Genomic DNA, 23,116 nt, shown 5'->3' on the forward strand with positions numbered 1-23,116 from the left:
TAAGGTGGACTGCCCTTTAGGAGAGGGCAAGAGACAGGTATGTGAGTTATTGGTTAGTCTTGGAGGCCATAAGCTTTCCTTAAGAGGTGGGTTTTAAGGCACTTCTTAAAAGATGCAAGACTAGGGGAGAGTCTGATGGCGGTAGGCAGGCTATTCCATAGGAAGGGAGCCGCCCGCGAGAAGTCCTGGCCGTACGAGTGCGGACATCGGACAGGAGGTGGTCATGGGCAGAGCGGAGAGACCGAGAAGGGACATACCTATGGATCTGTGAGGAGATATAAGAGGGGCTAGAGTTGTTCAGTGCTTTATAGGTGTGAGTAAGTACCTTGAATTGACTCCTATAGCATACAGGAATCCAATGTAAGGACTGGCAGAGGGGTGAGGTGTGAGAGAAACGACTAGAGAGGAAAATCAGTCTAGCAGCAGCGTTCATTACGGACTGTAGGGGTGCAGTACGGCTTTTGGGAAGACCAATCAGGAGAGGGTTACAGTAATCCATGCGGGAAATTACTAGAGCATGGACAAGCTCCTTGGTAGTATCTGGTGCAAGAAAGGGGCTGATGCGGGCTATGTTTTAAGATGAAATCTACAGGATTTGACAACATGCTGGATGTGAGGCTCAAAGGTGAGACCAGAGTCAAGTATGACGCCAAGACAGCGCGCTTGCAAGGATGGACTGATGTTGGTACCACAAACTTGAAGGGAGAGCGAAAGAGGAGGATCAGTATTAGGAGGAGGAAAGACAAGGAGCTCAGTTTTTGAGAGATTGAGTTTCAGAAAGCGGTCAGAGATGGAAGAAAGGCAAGCAGTGACACGTTGCAGGACGGCAGGGGAGAGGTCCAGGGAGGAGAGATATAGCTGGGTGTCATCAGCGTACAGGTGGTAGTGGAATCCAAAAGAGGTAATAAGTTTGCCAAGAGAGGCAGTATAAAGAGAAAATAGAAGGGGACCAAGGACGGAGCCTTGGGGGACTCCAACCGAGACAGGGCGAGGGGAGGAGGTATCATTAGAGAAGGAGACACTGAATGAGCGTTGGGAGAGATAAGAGGAAAACCACGAGAGGACAGAGTCACAGAGACCAAGCGATTGAAGAGTTTGAAGAAGGAGAGCATGATCAACGGTGTCAAAGGCTGCTGAGAGGTCAAGAAGAATTAATATGGAGTAGTGGCCTTTGGATTTAGCTGTGATTAGGTCGTTAGTGACTTTGATAAGGGCAGTCTCTGTAGAGTGGAGAGGGCGGAAGCCAGATTGAAGGGGGTCAAAGAGAGAGTTGGAATTGAGGAAATGAGACACACGGGTAAAGACAAGTCTTTCTAGAAGCTTTGAGGAAAAAGGGAGCAGGGATATGGGACGGTAGTTAGAGAGGGTGGATGGGTCGAGGGATGGTTTTTTTAGTATAGGTACTACAGTGGTATGTTTAAGGTCAGCAGGGACGATGCCAGAAGAGAGTGAGCAGTTGAAGATGTGTGTTAGAGAAGGCACGAGACAAGTGGAGAGAGATCTGATAAGGTGAGATGGGACATGATCGAGCGGGCAAGTGGTGGGGTGAGAGGAGCAAAGAAGAGCAGCCACCTCTTGGTCAGTAGCTGGGGAGAATGTCTGAAGGGTAGGAAAGGCTTGATCTATGTGTGATTGAGAAACAGAAAGGCAAGGAGGGGAGAATTCTTTCCTTAGCTGTTCAATCTTGTCAGTGAAGTAACATGCAAAGTTATCAGAAGTGAGGTTAGTTTTGGGGGTGGCCACAGCAGGGCGAAGAAGAGAATTAAAGGTGTCAAAGAGACGCCTGGGGTTGCGGGAACATGAACTAATGAGAGAGGAAAAATAGGACTGTTTGGCAAGGGCAAGGGCTGCACTGTATGAACACAATATGAATCTATAATGGAGAAAGTCTGATTGGGTACGAGACTTCCTCCAGGAGCGTTCAGCACAACGGGAGCATCTTTGCAGGTAGCGCGTTGATTTAGTATGCCATGGTTGGGGGCGGGTCCTCCTCGAGGTGCTTGTTTGGAGTGGCGCTGCAGTGTTCAAGGCAGATGTAAGAGTAGAGTTATATATGGAGATGGCCAGTGAAGGACAGGAGAGGGAAGGGATGGACAGCAGTTGTGAATCAATGTCAGCTGACAACTGTTGGAGATCAAGAGAATTAAGGTCCCTCCTGAGTTGAGGGGGGTTAGGCTGAGGTTGTTGGGTGTGGGGGTACGCAAGAGCAAATAATAAGAGGTTGTGATCAGAGAGTGGATATGGAGTGTTGCAGATATTGGTTACTGTACATGCATAAGTGAAGATTAGGTCAAGGGTATTGCCAGCTATATGGGTGGGAGAATTTGCCCACTGCGATAGCCCGAGGGAGGAAGTCATTGAAAGTAGTTTAGTGGCTGCAGAGGACAAAGGTGGGTTTATAGGAATATTGAAGTCCCCGAGAATTAGGGATGGAATGTTAGATGAGAGGAAATAGGGTAGCCAGGCAGCAAAGTGGTCAAGGAAGAGAAGAGGGGAACCAGGGGGACGGTAAATTACAGCAATGATAGCAGAGAAGGGTTTGAAAAGGCGAATTGAGTGTATTTCAAATGACGGGAAAGAGAGGGAAGGGGGGGTGGGAAGAGGTTTAAAAGAGCAGTGAGTGGAGAGGAGAAACCCAACACCACCACCTTTACATTCAGAGTTTCTTGGGTTGTGGGTAAGTTGGAGACCACCGAAGGACAAAGATGCAGGGGTGGCAGTGTCAGAGGGGGAGAGCCAGGTTTCTGTTAAGGCTAGTAAATCTATTGAACAAGAGATAAAGAAGTCATGGACAGCAGTGGATTTAGTTATATTGCAAAGAGAGCGTGTGTTCCAGAGGGCAGTATTGAAGGAGGATCTAGAGGAACATGAGATGGGTATGAGATTAGTGTGGGTCCTTGGGTTAGTATGTGCTGTGTTTGTTGAGAGGGGACCGGGGTTTGGAGAGACATCACCAGCTGCTAGGAGCAGAAGGATAGAAAGGAAGTGAAGGTGGGAGTAGGATTTGAAAGTTTTGTAGGAGGGTATGTATGTAGAGGATTTGGGAGGAGTTGGTGGAGATAGGCTGGAAAGGTATGTGTAGAGTGCATGGGATGAATAGAGAGGGGAGGGGAGTAAGGTGGAAGTAATGATGATTGTGTTGCCAGGGACAGGTGAGTGAAAGGATAGGGATATTTTAGTGATCAGAGAAGTTAGTGTTAAAGTGAAAAATAGAAGGGAGAACATTAGAGAAAATGTGTATTATATAGATAGGTAGATCACATATACAAACACACACAAATATCAATGAGTGTTAAACCAATGTAAGGATGCAGTTTGTTAAATGAATTCAGGTGAGGAGAGGTTTAGTGACTTGATTGGTGTGTTAAGGAAACCAGCTGATATGCACTATCTATAAGTAAGTTGTTGACCATGGGGTGGGGAATCTTCCAGAGATGATACCTCTGCTCAGAAGATTCTGCAGGACTTGGTTGCTTGGGAGTGCTGGGTGTTAATGCCGTTTTAAGGGGCCCAGTCTCTGCTCAGAAGATTCTGCAGGACTTGGTTGCTTGGGAGTGCTGGGTGTTAATGCTGTTTTAAGGGGCCCAGTCTCTGCTCAGAAGATTCTGCAGGACTTGGTTGCTTGGGAGTGCTGGGTGTTAATGCTGTTTTAAGGGGCCCAGTCTCTGCTCAGAAGATTCTGCAGGACTTGGTTGCTTGGGAGTGCTGGGTGTTAATGCTGTTTTAAGGGGCCCAGTCTCTGCTCAGAAGATTCTGCAGGACTTGGTTGCTTGGGAGTGCTGGGTGTTAATGCTGTTTTAAGGGGCCCAGTCTCTGCTCAGAAGATTCTGCAGGACTTGGTTGCTTGGGAGTGCTGGGTGTTAATGCTGTTTTAAGGGGCCCAGTCTCTGCTCAGAAGATTCTGCAGGACTTGGTTGCTTGGGAGTGCTGGGTGTTAATGCTGTTTTAAGGGGCCCAGTCTCTGCTCAGAAGATTCTGCAGATATACAGGGAGTGCAGAATTATTAGGCAAATGAGTATTTTGACCACATCATCCTCTTTATGCATGTTGTCTTACTCCAAGCTGTATAGGCTCGAAAGCCTACTACCAATTAAGCATATTAGGTGATGTGCATCTCTGTAATGAGAAGGGATGTGGTCTAATGACATCAATTAGGCAACTTCCTTTCCTTTGGCAAAATGGGTCAAAAGAAGGACTTGACAGGCTCAGAAAAGTCAGAAATAGTGAGATATCTTGCAGAGGGATGCAGCACTCTTAAAATTGCAAAGCTCCTGAAGCGTGATCATTGAACAATCAAGCGTTTTATTCAAAATAGTCAACAGGGTCGCAAGAAGCGTGTGGAGAAACCAAGGCGCAAAATAACTGCCCATGAACTGAGAAAAGTCAAGCGTGCAGCTGCCAAGATGCCACTTGCCACCAGTTTGGCCATATTTCAGAGCTGCAACATCACTGGAGTGCCCAAAAGCACAAGGTGTGCAATACTCAGAGACATGGCCAAGGTAAGAAAGGCTGAAAGACGACCACCACTGAACAAGACACACAAGCTGAAACGTCAAGACTGGGCCAAGAAATATCTCAAGACTGATTTTTCTAAGGTTTTATGGACTGATGAAATGAGAGTGAGTCTTGATGGGCCAGATGGATGGGCCCGTGGTAAAGGATTGGTAAAGGGCAGAGAGCTCCAGTCCGACTCAGACGCCAGCAAGGTGAAGGTGGAGTACTGGTTTGGGCTGGTATAATCAAAGATAAGCTTGTGGGGCCTTTTCGGGTTGAGGATGGAGTCAAGCTCAACTTCCAGTCCTACTGCCAGTTTCTGGAAGACACCTTCTTCAAGCAGTGGTACAGGAAGAAGTCTGCATCCTTCAAGAAAAACATGATTTTCATGCAGGACAATGCTCCATCACACGCGTCCAAGTACTCCACAGCGTGGCTGGCAAGAAAGGGTATAAAAGAAGAAAATCTAATGACATGGCCTCCTTGTTCACCTGATCTGAACCCCATTGAGAACCTGTGGTCCATCATCAAATGTGAGATTTACAAGGAGGGAAAACAGTACACCTCTCTGAACAGTGTCTGGGAGGCTGTGGTTGCTGCTGCACGCAATGTTGATGGTGAACAGATCAAAACACTGACAGAATCCATGGATGGCAGGCTTTTGAGTGTCCTTGCAAAGAAAGGTGGCTATATTGGTCACTGATTTGTTTTTGTTATGTTTTTGAATGTCAGAAATGTATATTTGTGAATGTTGAGATGTTATATTGGTTTCACTGGTAAAAATAAATAATTGAAATGGGTATATATTTGTTTTTTGTTAAGTTGCCTAATAATTATGCACAGTAATAGTCACCTGCACACACAGATATCCCCCTAAAATAGCTATAACTAAAAACAAACTAAAAACTACTTCCAAAAATATTCAGCTTTGATATTAATGAGTTTTTTGGGTTCATTGAGAACATGGTTGTTGTTCAATAATAAAATTAATCCTCAAAAATACAACTTGCCTAATAATTCTGCACTCCCTGTATATGCAGATAAGATTCTGCATATATATATATATATATATATATATATATATATATATATATATATATATGCAGAAAGAAAAGTCCTGCGCTCACTCCCATCACTACTGGGCGGCTGCAATGACTACAGTATACATCAGCCCCAATATATAGTAAAAAACCAAAGAAAAACAAGTTACTTGCGCTCTCTCCTTTATCCCTATTTATTTTTAAACAAATGGAGGTCTTTTAGTTACCTCCAATGGCCATGAGAGGAATGAGCCCACCTGCCAACATCAAGGCAGACCCCCCTAGGTGGGTCCTAACTCTAACCATTCACCTTGCTTCCTTGAGCCTCTGGCAAAAATCTCTAATAAGTTTTTCATTGTTTTTTTAATATATATATATATATATATATATATATATATGTGTGTGTATATATATTACATAGTTACATAGCTGAAAAGAGACTTGCGTCCATCAAGTTCAGCCTTCCTCACATTTGTTTTTTGCTGTTGATCCAAAAGAAGGCAAAAAAAAAAACAGTTTGAAGCACAATTTTGCAACAAGCTAGGAAAAAATAATTCTTAACCCTAGAATGGCAGTCAGATTTATCCTTGGTCAAGCAGTTATTAACCTACATTGAAAGATTATATCCTTGAATATTCTGTTTTTGCAAGTATGCTGTTTGGAGGAGATTTACTTCACCATTATACCATTTATCTTATCTATGTCTACGATCACATTCATGATAAATATTCATGATAAACATTCAAGATAGATCTAGCATCTACATTATACCTACTAGCTGACTCTGCAGTGATCTAACACCCCTTTTGAGAATTTACAAACTGGGAGCTTACAATACATGCTAAACCCCCTGATGCAATTCTGATAGGAGACTTGCGATCAACAAAATTCTCTGGGTTGCATCTGTATAAGCCTCCATATATGTGTATATATTTAACTTTTTTACTTTATTGTTCAATTTCAACTTTTTTCATTTTTTGAATATCTTCTACACTTGTCAGCAAATTAATTTATTTGTCCTGCACCTTTAATTACGATCCACCATACACTTTTCCTTTCAGTATCCGCTCAAACTTTTCGTTTGAAATATGGTACTTCTTACTAATTTCCCTGTTTAGGGACTATTTCAGCATCCATCCGGATATTTGGCGAGCATAGGGTTAACGTTCAGTTATCCCCTTGCCGGATGGCTGCACATGCCACTCAATTCATCCATTCCCCGCCCACCGACCAACGCCGCTTGCGAGCGGCGATGACGTCGGGTTTGAGATGGGCGGAGTTTATGGGGTTTAAATTGTGGCGGGCTTACTCACTCCGGTAAGCTCTTGACAAAGGCGCAACGCCAGCGCCGAAACGCGCGTTGAGGTTTTACCGGGACCACTCTAGAATCAGATGAGATTAGAAATCTGTCTGTAGATTAGATTAGATTAGAAATCTGTCTGCTATACGCCTACCAGGAGAGGATTTTTCCTCTATACACTACGATTTTGAGGTTTTACCGGGACCAATTGGTCTAGAATCAGATGAGATTAGAAATCTGTCTGTAGATTAGATTAAATTAGAAATCTGTCTGCTATACGCCTACCAGGAGAGGATTTTTTCCTCTATACACTACGATTCTTTAATTGCTGTATCAGGTCTTCTCGCTACTTTAGCAATCAGACTTTTCATCAGCACGTAGATAGGATATCTGTATATGAGTAGTGGTGTGTTTTCTGCTGCAGAGGTATCACTAGGACCATTTGGTTTAAGACTAGGTCCACAATATCTCTTATTAAGTGAGCATCTAGACCTCCCATTAGTGCTTAGGATGATAGCTGTGCATTAACAGCATATCCTGAATGACGGAACCTTAGGAGTTGACGATTTCTCAGACTATCTCGTCACTCTAGTTCCCTTCTTTGTGGGTTGTGAAGCTCTTTTTCAATTCACAGCCTACTGCTCATTGCCACTAGGGATTTGGTCTATTTGATTTACACTTTATATATAGGGAAAAGCTCCGAACCTAGGGGAGTGTTTGGCACCTTCAGCATCATCTTACAACATTGTAACGATCTGATGCTTATCTGAGTTTTTTGTTACGGTTAACATATTTCTCTACCAACACACCCTTTGGAGCTGGGGATCCCTCCCTCTCCCCCATAGCAACGCTGCTACTTAGCGATACAAATTAGGGAGTCATTCACGCTCTCTCAATATACACACCAATTAGCTACTTTAGCTGCTGAGACTTTGCTACAATCACTGTGATAACAAGGTGTGTCATTTGACCAGTACACTACAGACGATTCCTATCTTTTACACTTGTTTCACTGTATATATACTTTTATTATTTATACTAATTCCCTATGCTGAACTACTAGTCTCTCTGTCCCAATTTATGTCCGGGTAATTCAAATCTCCAATAATTAAAGTGTTACCCAGATTTGCAGCTTTCTCAATTTGCTCAAACAGCTGTTCCTCGTCAATATTAACATTAGGTGGTTTATAACATATCCCAGCCAATAGTTGGTTTCCCTTCTTTTCCCCCAAGCAGATATTTACCCATAAAGCTTCCACATTTTCCTCATCGCATTCCATTTGCTTAAGATTTGGCTTTAAATCATGGTTGACATACAAACATACCCCACCACCCTTCTTGTTTTCCTATCCTTCCTAAATAACATGTACCCATTTAAGTTAACTGCCCAGTCATGTGTCTCATCCCACCATGTTTCAGTTATGCCTATTATATCATATTGTATATGATTGTATATTGTATATGTGTGTGTGTGAGTGTATATATATATATATATATATATAAAAATATAGAAATTGTACCTTGCACACAAGCTGACCTTGCTTAATGAGTCCAAACCGGGTACATTACCAGGGCCAAGTATCCATAAATCCAATAATAGATGGCTGCACTCACGGAATATTCAGTTTAAAATATAGCTTTTATTCCATATCCATAAAATCGACGTTTCAGTCCCTCTTGTGGACTTTCATCAGGATTAAAAAATCATCAGACAACATTTTACTTATATAGGGATACAATTATTGAAATAAATGTGATAACTCACCCCAGGTGTACTCTTGGTGAAGTTCGGCGTTCTGGCCGTTACACTGCGCCTGTGCGAGATAGTGCCCGCCCCCTTACGTGACGTCATCACGTCATGACGCTTCCGTTAGTGCTGAAATGCGGAAGTGTATCAAACCGTCACCATGGCAACCCATTGCCGAAAAAACAACCCAGTTAAAGTGCAAATGAATGATAGATAGAGCAATGCTGCATGTTATGTTAGACATAAGAAACTACCAGTGCTGCAATGCCTAGTGTACTCTAATAGTAAATAAATACGTGAAGCAATGATTTAGTGTTATGCTGTATAGCAATCTGTGTGTGTAACCATATTGTTCCTCTAGATCACTGCAATATAGAAAGTGCTTATGTGCAAACAAAGTGCATGGTGACAAAAGTGCAGAATTAGATAATAAAAGTATTTAAACTTTTAAAGTGACAAAACAATGTGCCAAATAATTTAGTGAATTCATAAGTGGCTCCTATATACAATTATGATTGCTATTAATGTGCAATAATAACGTACCGCTATACATATACAGACTAAAATTATTACTTAAAATAATTTAAAAATCAAATAATGCTGCTGGTGGTCCACACACATTGCCAAATAATGGGAAAGGATCTCTAATATCCATATATATTTTGTCCTATTACTCACATATGTATATATGCACCAAATAGTTGTGCATACCTTTCCTATACGTAATTGATTGTTGCTTAGTCTCCATTATTAGCTATTGTGTGGATAACCAGAATACTAAAATATTAGAGCACATACATTTAGCATAATTCATCCTCATGTACTGTGCATACAGGGGCTAACGCAGATCACATATTTTACAAAAACGAGTGTAATGATAATGACTCATTTAGTCCCTTGGGAGAAACAGTGTCCAACTCATGTATCCAGTATGCATCCCTATTAAGTAGTACCTTCCCTCTATCACCCCCTCTTCTTGATAACGGGATGTGGTCAATAGCAACAAATTTAAGTGCGGTTAGAGGGTGTCCACGTTCCAGAAAGTGTTTGGCCACTGGCTTATCTGATTGACCATCCCTGTAAGCCAACCTTATGCTGGACCTGTGTCCCCGGATCCGCTCACACACAGCCGTCTCGGTTTTTCCCACGTAGCAAAGTCCACACGGGCAATTCAATTTATATATCACGTGTGTTGTCTTACACGTTATTGTGAATTTAATGGTGTATACTTTATTATTGTGTGGATTGTTGAACTTCTTCGCCGGGATCATGTGGCTGCATGTGACGCATCCCAGGCATCTAACAGACCCCCTTACTTGTTCTTTAGATGTGGCTCGATAGCTTCTGATCGGATCTGTGTGGACAATAAGGTCTCTTAAATTTCTATTTCTTCTGAAGCAGATCATCGGAGCTTGTTTGAATACTTTTGGGAGTGTTTCATCACTCATAAGTATCTTCCAGTTCTTTTTAACTGATGCTGCTACTTGCGGGGATGCTGGTTGGTATAACATAGGAAAAACGAGTCCAGTAGATTTGTTCTTGTTCTCTGTGGCGCGTGCACTCTGTGCTTCTTGAAGCGCTCTATCCAGAATCTGGCTGTCATAGCCTCTTTGTAAGAACTTGATTCGCATCTCTGTAATCTGTCTCTCCATAGTCACCATATCTGAGTTGTTCCTGATGACTCTTAGGAATTGTGCCTTTGGTAATGAGTCTCTCAATGCTTTAGGGTGTGCGCTATGATAGTGTAGCATTGTGTTCCTGTCGGTGGGCTTAGTATACAATGAGTAATGAAGGTTGGTTTTTCCCACCTCTATCCGCAGATCCAAATAGTGTACCTCTTCCGTGCTGATTTCTGCCGTGAACCTGACTGGTGATGGTAAACGGTTCAGCTCCTGGACCATTTCCTGCGCCTCCTCAGTTGATTTTCTCCAGATAATGAACAGGTCATCGATAAACCTGTAGTATGATATGATTTTGTTGTTATATTGCTCCAATATTAGTTTCTCTTCATAGATGAACATATATGCGTTCGCGTACATGGGTGCCATTGCTGACCCCATGGACGTGCCAGCTATCTGAAGGTACCATGATTCTTCAAATCTGAAATAATTGTTTTGAAGTATAAGCATCAGGAGTTCCAATACGAACTCGACCGGTGGACCTTTGTATGCTGTGGATCTTAGCAACACTTGCCGCATGGCTTCCACGCCATCTTCATGCGGTATTATTGTATACAAACTTTGTACATCCATGGTTATTAATACAGGTTTGTGTTCATTGTACTGTATTTCTTTAATCTTAGAGATGAGGGTTGGCGTGTCTTTGATGCAGGTGTGTAATTGTCTGACTGGATCTTGGAAGAGGTAGTCCAACCACTTAGCAATAGGCTCTAGGACGCCTCCAATTGCTGAAACTATTGGGCGTCCTGGTGGTCGGTTGGCATCCTTGTGGATCTTGGGGATAGTGTATATTATGGGTGTTCGTGGGTGTTGTTTAGCAAGGAACTGTTGCAGTTTTAGATCAATATAGCTTGCCATCAGGCCCATATTAAGGACGTCCAATAAATCCAAAACTTGGAGAAAAAAAATAGGTAATCATTTATTTATTAAGTGACAATAACCTCTACAGCATCACACATTTTAGGGTTGATGATCATAAAAATAGATGACATAAATATATATTTCATATATATTTATGTGTGGTTTGAGACAAGCTAAAATATGTATTCCAGAAACTGGTGCATATACATATGGTCAAGGCAACATATATTTCGGCTTCTCCGAAAGACAATTAGAGGTCTATTTACTAAACAGAGAACCAAATACCAAAACTGAAGATGAAATAAAATAGTTGATATAGAGAACTTAAGCTATGCAGAACTTTCAACGCAACACAATTCAGTTTAGTAAGTAGACCCCATTATCTAAACGGCTGCAATAAAATGTGTTTTCTGTATGCAAAAAAAAAAAAAAAAATGCAAAACAACAGTAATAATAGTCTGCCTTTTTATATTATAATTTTCACACTCTGGGTATACAAAGCAGAGGTGTATCTAAGAACCAAAAAGTACAGTGAAAAAAAGAAAGAAAAGAAGGGCCATATTTAGCTGCCCACAAAACAATGTGTGGTGGCTGAGTGATTGTGTGGAGATCGACCGAGTGGCTGGCAGAATGTGATTGTGTTTGAGGGCTGGCTGAGTGTGAATGTATGTGGAGTATGTGGAGTAGTCAAAGTGGGATTTATGTGGTTTAGGCAAGTGTGGAGTTAGCTGAGTAAGTGTGATTGTATGTGTGTGTAATGTCAATTTAAAAAATATTATTGTTATCCCCTGTGACAGACCTCCTGGCACCCTGACCAGGTGCCTCCGCCAATCGATGCTCCAAGTGCTCACCGAGTACTCCAAGCACTCCACCAGACACCATCAGCACTGTAGTCCCCACTTCCAGCGTTACAGCTTGGTTGGGGTCTCGCTGTCCTCCACCCACCCTGGACCCAAGACCAGGATCCAGACTCCAGTGTTTAGACCTCTCCTCCAAGAGAGTGTAGCAGTATGCTCTTAAAAGAGCAAGTGATTATAATCCCAGGGGAGAATAGTGATCTAGCAATCCTCAGAGTGAATATAGCTGTCCCATCCACACATGAGACGAGGCTCTGTGTTGAGGGTGAAGAAGAACAGGTTTATTGGTTTTATTTACCTCTAAAACACATGGAAACCCCAATATAGTCATATCTCCTGATAGCCCGATCTGGGGGACCAACGTATCTAAAAATCACCCAGATTGGTTCAGGGTTTCAGGATTTCCATGGAAGTCCCAGTTTGACCGACCGACCGCACGCATGGTCCCATGCCCAAAACTGTTCCAGAGAATCAGGGCTTGCGGTCGGTCTAGTTCGGTAGTTCACAATATAACAAATACGAATGTAACCAGTTTGTATGTATACTTAGTTTGTATCTCTTGTTCGGGAGTGTGTTTCCACCGAACGGCGCTCTTCTCAAGTGAATCCAGTCGAAAAAACAAAGATATGGAAGACCCAGCGGTGTTCGCTCCGTCGAATGTCCGATTTATAGTTCCATGCACTCGACGACCAAAAACCGCTGTATGTGTTTGCGGCTAAAGATGGCCACCTCCTGCATATGTTTCTGTAGAGAGTTGGAGTATGAACCATGATGGAACAGCTGGGCTAAGATTTCTATCCCTATGGTGCTGCTGACAACATGCCTATGGTGCAGGCTAGATTTAAACACTCTTCCAGTCTGGCTCTCAATGAATTAATCAGTGTTGTAACTTAGTGGCTCTGTTTTGGGTATTTCCAAAATGGCAATATCCCTAATAATGGTTTTGCAAAGGGTGTTCTAGTCTGGCCCTTGACAACCAGAACTCCACTGGTCCAAAGCCTCTCAGATCAGGCTTTTGGATTGTAACTGAATAGGTATCTAATCATATCTAGCATCCCTTATAACCTTCCTCCACCATCTTCCTACTACTGGGTTTCCTCCTCCCAAACACCACCTCCCCCATCCCTCAGGTACATACAGGGGAGGGCTGGCAGCCTTAGGCCTGGGGGACAAAACCAGACAAGTGGCCCATTGCACCACCAAATCAGTTCACCATCCATGCCCACCTTTTCCTGGTTTTATAATGGATATTGATGTTATGCTAATCAGTAGCTCTTTGCCATGCCCGCTCCTTCATGGCTCTGACTTTCAATGTTGTCAGAGCGCAGGCTGAGAATCTCTGAGCCTGTGCTCTGACTCACTAACTGAGTGAACTACGAGGGAGAGGATATAATCTGACTGCATCTACTCAGGGCCGGTGCAAGGATTTTTGCCGCCCTAGGCAAAAACAATTTTGCCGCCCCCCCCCCCCCCCATATGTCCTGCCCACCATGTGACATCACAATGCCCCGCCCATATGCTCTGCCATATGGGCCAACGCCAGTCTTCACAAAGTGTCTTTTATCTGAAAAGACAGTGTGTTTACATTAAAAAGCCTACAGGCAGAGGCTATAGACACCAGAACCACTACATTATGCTGTAGTGCTTCTGGTGACTATAGTATCCATTTAATGTGCGGTAAATTAGAGATTAGTGCCACTAATAATATATTGGATTGCCTACTTACCACCAGATGAGGACAAGAGGCTGATGATGGGCTCAGTCTGGCTCCACAGGTCTGGTGTAGAAGAGGCTCTCTGGAGACTGTTTTTAACAGTGCTCACAACAATTAACGAACAGGAAGCAGCTCAATTTTTTAGGGCCCCTTACACAGCTCAGGGTCTGGGCCCCCAGGGGGCATACGCCTACAATGCCCACCCATAAATCCACCTACATGGCCCATCCATGAGTTGGGGATTTTTTATGTGTGCAATTTGTGTAAGGGATGTAGTGTGTTTATATGGGATGTAGTGTGTGTTTGCGTGTAAGGAATGCATTGTATGTTTCTGTGTGTGTGTGTGTGTGTGTGTGTGTGTGTAAGGGGTGCAAGGTTTGTTTCTGTGTATGTAATTGAATGCAGTGTGTGTCTGTAAGGGGTGCATTAATTATGTAAGAGAACGTAAGGGATGTATTGTGTGTGAGTAGGAATGCATTGTATGTTTCTGTGTGTGTGTGTGTCTCACTTAGTGCTCTCCCTTGGCCCCCTGTCCCTCTGCAGTCCCCCCTTGGTGGTCTTCTCACTCCCCTCTCCCCCCCTTAGTGGTCCTCCCTCTCTCAAACCCCTTAGTAGACCTTCCCCTACTCCCACCACCCCCTTAGTGGTAATCCCCCCCCCCCCCCTTAGTGGTCCTTACCCTCCTTCCCTCTCCTTAGTAGTCCTCCCTCCTTACCCCTCTTTGGTGGTCCTTCCCCTCCTTAGTGGTCCTCCCTCTCCCAATCACCTAGTGGACCTCCCCTCCTCCTCCCTCAGTGGTCCTTACCTTCCCACCCCTGTTCCCCCTGTGTTCCTTCACCCCCCTCCCCCAGTGGTCCTGACTCACCCCTCCCCTAGTGGTCCTTACCCTCCCCTCCCCTCCCCTAGTGGTCCTTCCTCCCTCCTCCCCTCCCGTAGTAGTCCTTACCCTCCCTCCCCTCCCCTAGTGGTCCTTCCTCCCCCTCCTCTAGTGGTCCTTACTCTCCCCTCCCCTAGTGGTCCTTACCCCCCCCCCCCAGTGGTTCTTACCCCCCTGGTCCTTACCCACCCCCAGGGGTCCTTATCCACCCCCTCCCTCCCCTAGTGGTCCTTATCCCCCCCTCTCCCTCCCTCCCCTAGTGGTCCTTATCCTCCCTCCCCTCCGCTAGTGGTCCTTACCCCCCCCCCCCAGTGGTCCTTACCCACCCCAGTGGTCCTTATCCACCCCCTCCCTCCCCTAGTGGTCCTTATCCCCCCTCTCCCTCCCTCCCCTAGTGGTCCTTATCCTCCCTCCCCTCCCCTAGTGGTCCTTACCCCCCCTGTGGTCCTTACCCCCCCTGGTCCTTACCCACCCCCAGTGGTCCTTATCCCCCCCTCTCCCTCCCTCCCCTAGTGGTCCTTATCCTCCCTCTCCCTCCCTCCCCTAGTGGTCCTTATCCTCCCTCCCCTAGTGGTCCTTACCCCCCCCCCAGTGGTCCTTATCCCCCCCCTCTCCCTCCCTCCCCTAGTGGTCCTTATCCTCCCTCCCCTCACCTAGTGGTCCTTTCCCCCCCTCATGGTCCTTAGCCCCCCCCCCCTGGTCCTTACCCACCCCCAGTGGTCCTTACCTCCCTCCCCTCCCCTAGTGGTCCTTACCCCCCCTCATGGTCCTTATCCCCCCCCCCCCTCGTGGTCCGTTATTCCCACCCCCCCTCCCCTAGTGGTCCGTTATTCCCCACCCCCCATCCCATAGTGGTCCGTTATTCCCCACCCCCCATCCCATAGTGGTCCGTTATTCCCCCCCCTCCCCCCCCCCCTCTCCCATAGTGGTCCTTACCCTCCCCTCCTGCCCATGTAGTGTGGCCGGGCGGCGCGGAACCCTAGACAGGAACCTCTGTTTCCTGTACCCGGCCGCCGGCGGACTGACAGGAAGTGCTCACTCAGTGAGCGCTTCCCTTCAGTCCGCCGGCGGCCGGGTACAGGAAACAGAGGTTCCTGTCTAGGGTTCCGCGCCGCCCGGCCACACTACATGGAGAGACCGGCAGGAGGGAGCGCTCTGCGCTTCCCTCCTGCCGGTCATAAACCCGGACGCCCTCCATGCAGCAGTGCTGCGCCGCCTGGGGCTTGTTAAAGCGCTCAGGCGGCGCAGCATGAGGAGGTGCACCGGGGACAGGGATCCGGCGCCCCCTGGTAAGTTGCGCCCTAGGCGGCTGCCTAGGTCGCCTTACAGGTGGCGCCGGCCCTGCATCTACTGCTGGTGGACCACCAGTGGACCACCAGCGAATCGTTTAAATTGAATATACTGATGTCCCCAACTTGTGAGCTGTGTTGACCGCCGGGCGCCTCTGTTGTCATGGCATCCTGCGTGACCGCACAGCTTGCACACCCCAACGGCTGGCCCTGCTGACACACACTGATGTTACTACTTAGAAATCCCTCAATATTAATACAGACATCAGAGTAAACACCAATAAACTGTGGAAACAGAGCTGATCCCCCCCAAATTTATAAAGATTTGCTTACTGGATTTGTTGTACGATTAAATCATGCCTCTTCCCTCTCTCCCATGCACTGCTCTGTTGGCTGGGAGGAAGTGAAGAGTAATCACATTCTCCCAGCACAGCGCCACCTGTGGCTGCATGGGGAAGAGCTGGTTAATGTAATGCTTGCAGGACAGCCAGCTGCCGCAGAACCTCTTTGTTCCCATCTCTGCAAAGGGCTCCAGGCACTGCTTGCTGTGAGTGTGAGCCGCTGTAAATTAGGGGCAGAGGGCACTTGCACTGCAGTAAAGACGGGTCTGGGCAGGAAGAGAGTGCAGTGCAATCAGTGCACTCCCCTCCTGTGGGTCACCAGTAGACTGGTGCACCTGCCCAGGATCAGAGCCGGTGCAAGGATTTTTGCCGCCTGAGGCAAAATAAAAATTTGCCACCCCACCCATATGATCTGCCATATGAACTAACGCCAGTGCTGCACACAGTGTGTGTTTACATTAAAAAGCCTGCAGGGACTGGCTATAGACACCAGAACCACTTCATTAAGCTGAAGTGGTACTGGGGACTGTAGTGTCCTTTTAATGTGAGGTAAATTATAGATTAGTGTCACTAATAATTTACTAGATTGCTTACTTACAACCAGATGAGGATGATGCAACTGTGGTCACAAAATTCAATGTTCTTGGAGAATTGGAAGCAGCTCCATTTTTTGGGGGGCCCTTACACAGTTAAGGTCTTCTTACTCCCCCACCGTTCTTCTTACTCCCCCACCTGTTCTTCTTACTCCCCCTTCTTCTTCTTCTTACTCCCCCCTTCTTCTTCTTCTTCTTACTCCCCCTTCTTCTTCCTGCCCCTTCTTCTTCTTACCCCCTTCTTCGTCTTACTCCCCCCTTCTTCTTCTTCTTACTCCCCCCTTCTTCTTCTTCTTACTCCCCCCTTCTTCTTCTTCTTACTCCCCTTCTTCTTCTTCTTCTTACTCCCTTCTTCTTCTTCTTCTTCTTCTTACTCCCCCATTCTTCTTCTTCTTACTCCCTCCCTTCTTCTTCTTCTTACTCCCTCCCTTCTTCTTCTTCTTACTCCCCCCTTCTTCTAAGTCCCCCCCTACCCCCACTCACCTTCCCTTCCCTGTAGCATGGCCGAGCTCCTCTCTGGTCTGCGGTTCCCGGCCGGAGTGATAGGAAGGTGCACACTCAGTGTGCACTTCCTGTCAGTCCGGCCGGGTACAGGAAACAGAAAATCCTGTACCGCGTGGAGTTTCTGTTTCCTGTACCCGGCCGGATGACAGGAAGTGCACACTGAGTGTGCACCTTCCTATCACTCAGGCCTGGTATCGCAGACCGGAGAGGAGCTCGGCCACGCTACATGAAAGGGGAGGGGAAGTGAGGAGAGAAGCAGTGCTGCAGCCCCCTGAGGCTCTTACAGAGCGCTCAGGCGGCTGCAGCATTGGGATCGGCCCTGCAGCAGCCAGTTTTAAAATTATTTAGGGCGGCTGGGTACATACAATCACTTAATTCCCTTGTGTATATCTCCCTCATCTTTTTACATTTTAAGCTCATTTGGGCTGTGTCCAGGGAGGGAAACAGCATTAGCTGGTGTTCTGGTGGTTCACCCCTCTTCAGGGTGAAGGCACTTAAATTATCGCAAACCCTTGCAGCACGTGGTATCGGAGTGGTAACCCACAGCAACACTGTGAAACCTGGGGCTCTGGAGCCTGGCTAGGAGCCTGGCCCCTATATGCTGCATAACTTTGAACAGACCCTAGGATGGAGATCTTTGATCTCCCTTAACCAGGTGTGTGTAAGGGCCATATATTGTGTATGGGTTGTATCCCTTGTATCTTACATGTGCAGGGGTTGTATCACCCTGATTTCAACAATGGATACTCATGTTTGCAACTTAAAGTTAAAGCACTGACACAGTCTTGTAAGGATCATAACTTACAACTATGATATTCAGGACAAGAATATGCCATATTACAATATACACACTATAATCCCAAGGTATCAGCACCCACGTCTGTTTACAATTATAACAGAGAATGCTAACTGAGTTCTTACAGCCATCAATACAAAAACACTAGAATATTGTGCACTATGTTTTTCTAGTGTATGTGGGATTTTACGTTGTCCCAGTTAAGGAGACCCCCGGTGGACCCCAATTAAGAAGCCAGACTGTTCCAAAATGGTTTGACTGCTTACAATGGGAAGGAGGGGGAGGCAGGGCACTCCCGGCACCGTAACTACTATAGCGGAATGTTTCTTTAAAAGGCTAGTGGAGTTGGTAGTCACAATGATAGCAGCAGGAGCTTCAATTAGTAGAAATCTTCAGTGAACAGACTAGGGCAGAGGGCAGTTGCAATGAAAAGCAGCCTTGTAAAAACCCGCACATTTTTAGTTTTACAGTTTCTTTTAACACTTCAGCGAGAGTTACTTAGGGCAGTATATCCTACATCAATGGAATACCAATATTGGCGTGTGTGTGTGTGTGTGTCTGTGCGTGTGTGTGTGTGTCTCCACAATATTGGTATTCCATTGATGTAGGATATACTGCACTGATAAAATATATTAATCTCCTTCTGTCCCTTGTTTGAAACTCTATGCAATGGTTTCATTTTAAATCAAATATGATGGCAAGTTTTCATTTGTATTTAATGTTTATGTTGCTAGAGAACAGCTCTGATATTTGGATGTAGGTAGACTAAATACACTGGCCTTGATTTGCCTGCTATGAGTGTTCTAGACTCGACACAAAGGTCAAATATAAACTAACATTCAAACTTAAATATATGATTTCATGCTTAACAAACAGAAATTAGTGGATGGAATTCTGGGACTAATACCAATTCTATTTCTACAATATGACATATTATTTTTTAAGCATTTAACATGAAGAATTGGTGATTGTGAAAGTGTCCAAGGGTATGGTGAATGAGATTATTAATATATTTTTTTAGGATCTAATTTTATTTAGAAATGTACCAGTAGCTGCTGCATTTCTCACCCTAGTCTTATACTCGAGTCAATAAGTTTTCCCAGTTTTTTTGGATAAAATTAGGGGCCTCGGCTTATATTCGGGTCGGCTTATAAAAAAAAATACAGGCCTTACTAATTTGCATAATTAATTATGTATGCGTGTAAATGACAAGGAGTGACCTAAGAGAAAATTCTGTAAAATCCCCCAAAAACGACTTACATTTATTCTGCTGAATAAAAGATGGATTGTTCCCAGTGTCTCCCTGTCTTCCAGTGTCTTAGTGTCCCCTAGTCTTCCAGTATATTCTAGTGTCTGTGTCCTCTATGTATTAGAGTGTTTCAGTGCCCCATGTGTCCCTGTGTCCCCTCATGTCCCCATGTTTCAGTGTCTTCTATGTATCACAGTGTCCCTATGTATCACAATGTCTCAGTGCCCTATGTCTCCCAGTGTCCCCTCATGTCCCCATGTTCCCCAGTGTCACTTGGACACTAGGGGAAACTTAAGAGACATGGAAACACTGTGAGACATTGGGACACTAGGAAACATTGAGACATAGGGACACTGGGAGACATGCGGACACTGAGACACTGGGGACACTGGCAGGGAGATATGGAGACAATGAGAGACATGGGGACACAGATGCTAAGGACACAGTGTCTCAGTGTCCCCATGTCTCCCAGTGTCCCCAAGTGCCTAGTGTCTCACAGCGTCCCCTAGTGTCTGTGTCCCCATGTCTTCAGTGTCCCCTGAGCTTCCAGTGTCCCCAAGTGTCTGAGTTTCCAGTTCAGTTTCCCCTAGTGTCTCAGTGTCCCCATGTCTCCCTGCTGCCTTTCCCCTCATCCCTCACTACCATAAACTGTAGTCTGTCTCTGCAGACTGGGAGCTGCTGTCTGGACTCTCTGTGCTGTGTAGCTGCTTCCCAGCGGATCAGTGAGTAGAGAGAGGCAGGGAGATGCTGTAACTTCCTCTCTCTACACACTCACAGTGACCCCTACTGGCCGGCGCAGGTATTGCAGAGTAATCTCTGTTTATACTAAGAAATATGCCGGCATTTGTATTGCCGGTTTTACTGCAATACTGGCACTAGCCAGGGAGCCTCAAATACCATAAAATACCAGCCAGGTAACAACCCTAAGAGTAATGTGTAAAAAAAAATGGAAAAATGTTTATCTTTTTTTTTTCTTCAAATCAATGGGCCTATTCCATGGGCCTGGGCCTGGAGCTGCAGCTCCATCAGCCCCTATGTTAATCCGGCCCTGGAAACAACCTAAACAATTTTTTAGGTGTAAGTGTTATGGAAAGGTAGCCTCAAAGTAAGATATCAAATTGCTTTCAGCTTGCATATATACAAATGTACAACACATTTAGTGTTAATGTGACATTGGTGCAGTTGGTCATAAGGCACACTCCTAAACTTTGTGTGTAGGCCAGTATTTTCTTGGATACATGTTTTTTTTATTTTTTATTATTCTTCGAAATACAATTCATTTTATATTTGATTTAAGTAAAAAAGAAAAAAACCTTTTCAGCTATGTTAAGAAATGCAAATTTTGAAGAAATTCCATTCCTTATTTAAAGGGACACTACTATTGATACCGGAGAAACTGACGGAAGCCAAGCACAGAGAGATGGACACAGGTTTCTTCAGGAAGGAAAAGATTCTTTATTCGGTTCACCGATCGGGACTCAGAGGGACTAATGTCACCAAAATACAACAAGTTCTGAGCCCCGGACAATAGTGCAGGCTCCTTATATAGGCACATAACTCCTCCCATATTAAGCTCCACCCGCACATTCTCTTGACCAATCAATACAAATAAGAATTAACTTCCTGCTTGACCGCATGGCCTGTCCAGCACAATGGAGGAGGGGAATACTACATCCGGTATTCTTGCACATGCTCCGTACACTACTGATCGTATCTTGCCACGTGCAACCAACTGATCGATACGTCAGCATATGCACGTACACATGCCACGTGGTAATCTCGGCCTACTAAATTTATTTTTACCGAGATTCCACCACATTCCCCCCTTTGATGCCTCTTGATATTTCACAATTACTTGAGGCATAACTTAATCTTGGTTTGCATACACCTCAGATTACCATGAACCAGACCAGACTTTTCCTATGATGTGAATCCCTCAACACTCCTCTTCCTGCATTGGTTCTCCCTGATCTAGAGCCTCATATTTATATATGGCCATTATCTGTGCTGCCGCCTTTCTTTCTGCTATATTTTCTATCAGGCTTTGCACAGACCTAACCACTAAGGGGATAAGACATGGCAGGAGTAGACACAATATTAAAATCAGTATGACTCCACCTACCAATGCCTTAAGCCCTCCAAACTGCTCATACCAGTTACCAAACCAACTACTTGGATTGTACCCTTTCCATACCTGAGTAGGCACATGCGCTAGTTTAACCATATGGCTAGTAAGCTCAGCTATTGCTTGCCCTTCGTCATCTATTTGAAGACAGCAATTGCTCAGGTTAAACTTCCCACATACACCTCCCTCTACTGCCAATAGGTAATCCAAGGCTAATCTATTTTGGTACACTGCTGTCCTCATCCTGGTATTATGCTTCGCTAGAAGATTGAGCGCTTGTGAGGTCTCATTAGTAATAATCTCAACCACCGCCTGTAACCTTATAATGCGGTTGAGCATATAAATTGGGGTTCTATATCCGAAAGTACCCACGTGGCTGGCCCATAATAATCTATAATACGCTGGGGAGGCCATTCATCATCTTCTCAGGCGCCTATCTCTATGGGCCCCCTTTTCTTCCTATGATTCACATCATACACTTTAACACCCAAAGTCTCACCTGTTTCAATAGGTAACAAGAAGAAGGATGGTTTGAGCATACCCAACACACATGCCCCTTCCCAGTCCTGTGGCAACTCCGAATAGGCTTTCTTACCACAGATCCAGTACAAATTTGCTGGGGCTCTCCAACTAGATGTGATGGACAAATCAAACCATACGTCCTTTAAATTGGCATATCTTGCAAACGGGTTAGATGGTTCTGAGACATTTGAAGCCGACCACCAAGTTGTATTCTTTGTATCATCATCATAAGCTTTTTGCCCTAGACAAGTTAATTCTCCTACAGAAGTATTAAAATCATTCCTTTCCTTGCTATGCAAACATAACCTATGATGGAGGTCTTTAATCTCCACTCAGATTTACCTCTAACACTCATCTGATAATCGGCTTGTGAAGATATTAATTGTTCAACTGCCTCAGAACCGGACATTACCTCCTTTGCTTCCCAAGGCCATTGGTCTCCCATGTTAGTACCTCCACACACATAGCAGTTGGTTACATTAAGACTACCGGCAATACTCTCAGCTAAATCTATGAACAGGTTTTTAGCGTTATGGGGGATCTTATTATCTATACTCATCTCTTCATAAAATGAATGGAATACATGATGAGTCTGGGAGGTTAAAGTATCGGTCTCTATCCCTATAAACAATATTGTCCCAGGGTCTAAACCCGTCCCGTATATTTGAAACCCAAATAAGTTACCATATCTATCTAAAAATTGGTCAGGATTATTTATAAGAATATGGACTGGATTGCATTCCATAGACTTACAGTATGGATTGGTAGGCAACTTAGTCACAATCATATCCTTGTCTGCTGTCTGTCCCCAAGTTGCCCACCCCACACAAGACCAATATGGGCAAAAGTTATATTTTTTATTTGGGCATCTAGGACTCACATATTTATTTTTACTACTGGGACAAATATATTTATCATTAGACCCATACGTTCTCTCCCATCTAAGATCCCCACATACATTCCACAGCTTTCTACCACTTGATATTGCTTTACATGCATCAAATAGCAGAACACCCGAAGAATGTACGGATTCTAACACCGTTTTGTTTATTAGGGTCCCCTGAGGATCTCCATTCCTGAGAGTCAACCAAATTGTACGGGGTTGATACTCTGGATTGAAGCACTTAG

Source organism: Pelobates fuscus, chromosome 12 (genome assembly GCF_036172605.1).
Source record: "Pelobates fuscus isolate aPelFus1 chromosome 12, aPelFus1.pri, whole genome shotgun sequence".
Classification (NCBI taxonomy): Eukaryota; Metazoa; Chordata; class Amphibia; order Anura; family Pelobatidae; genus Pelobates; species Pelobates fuscus.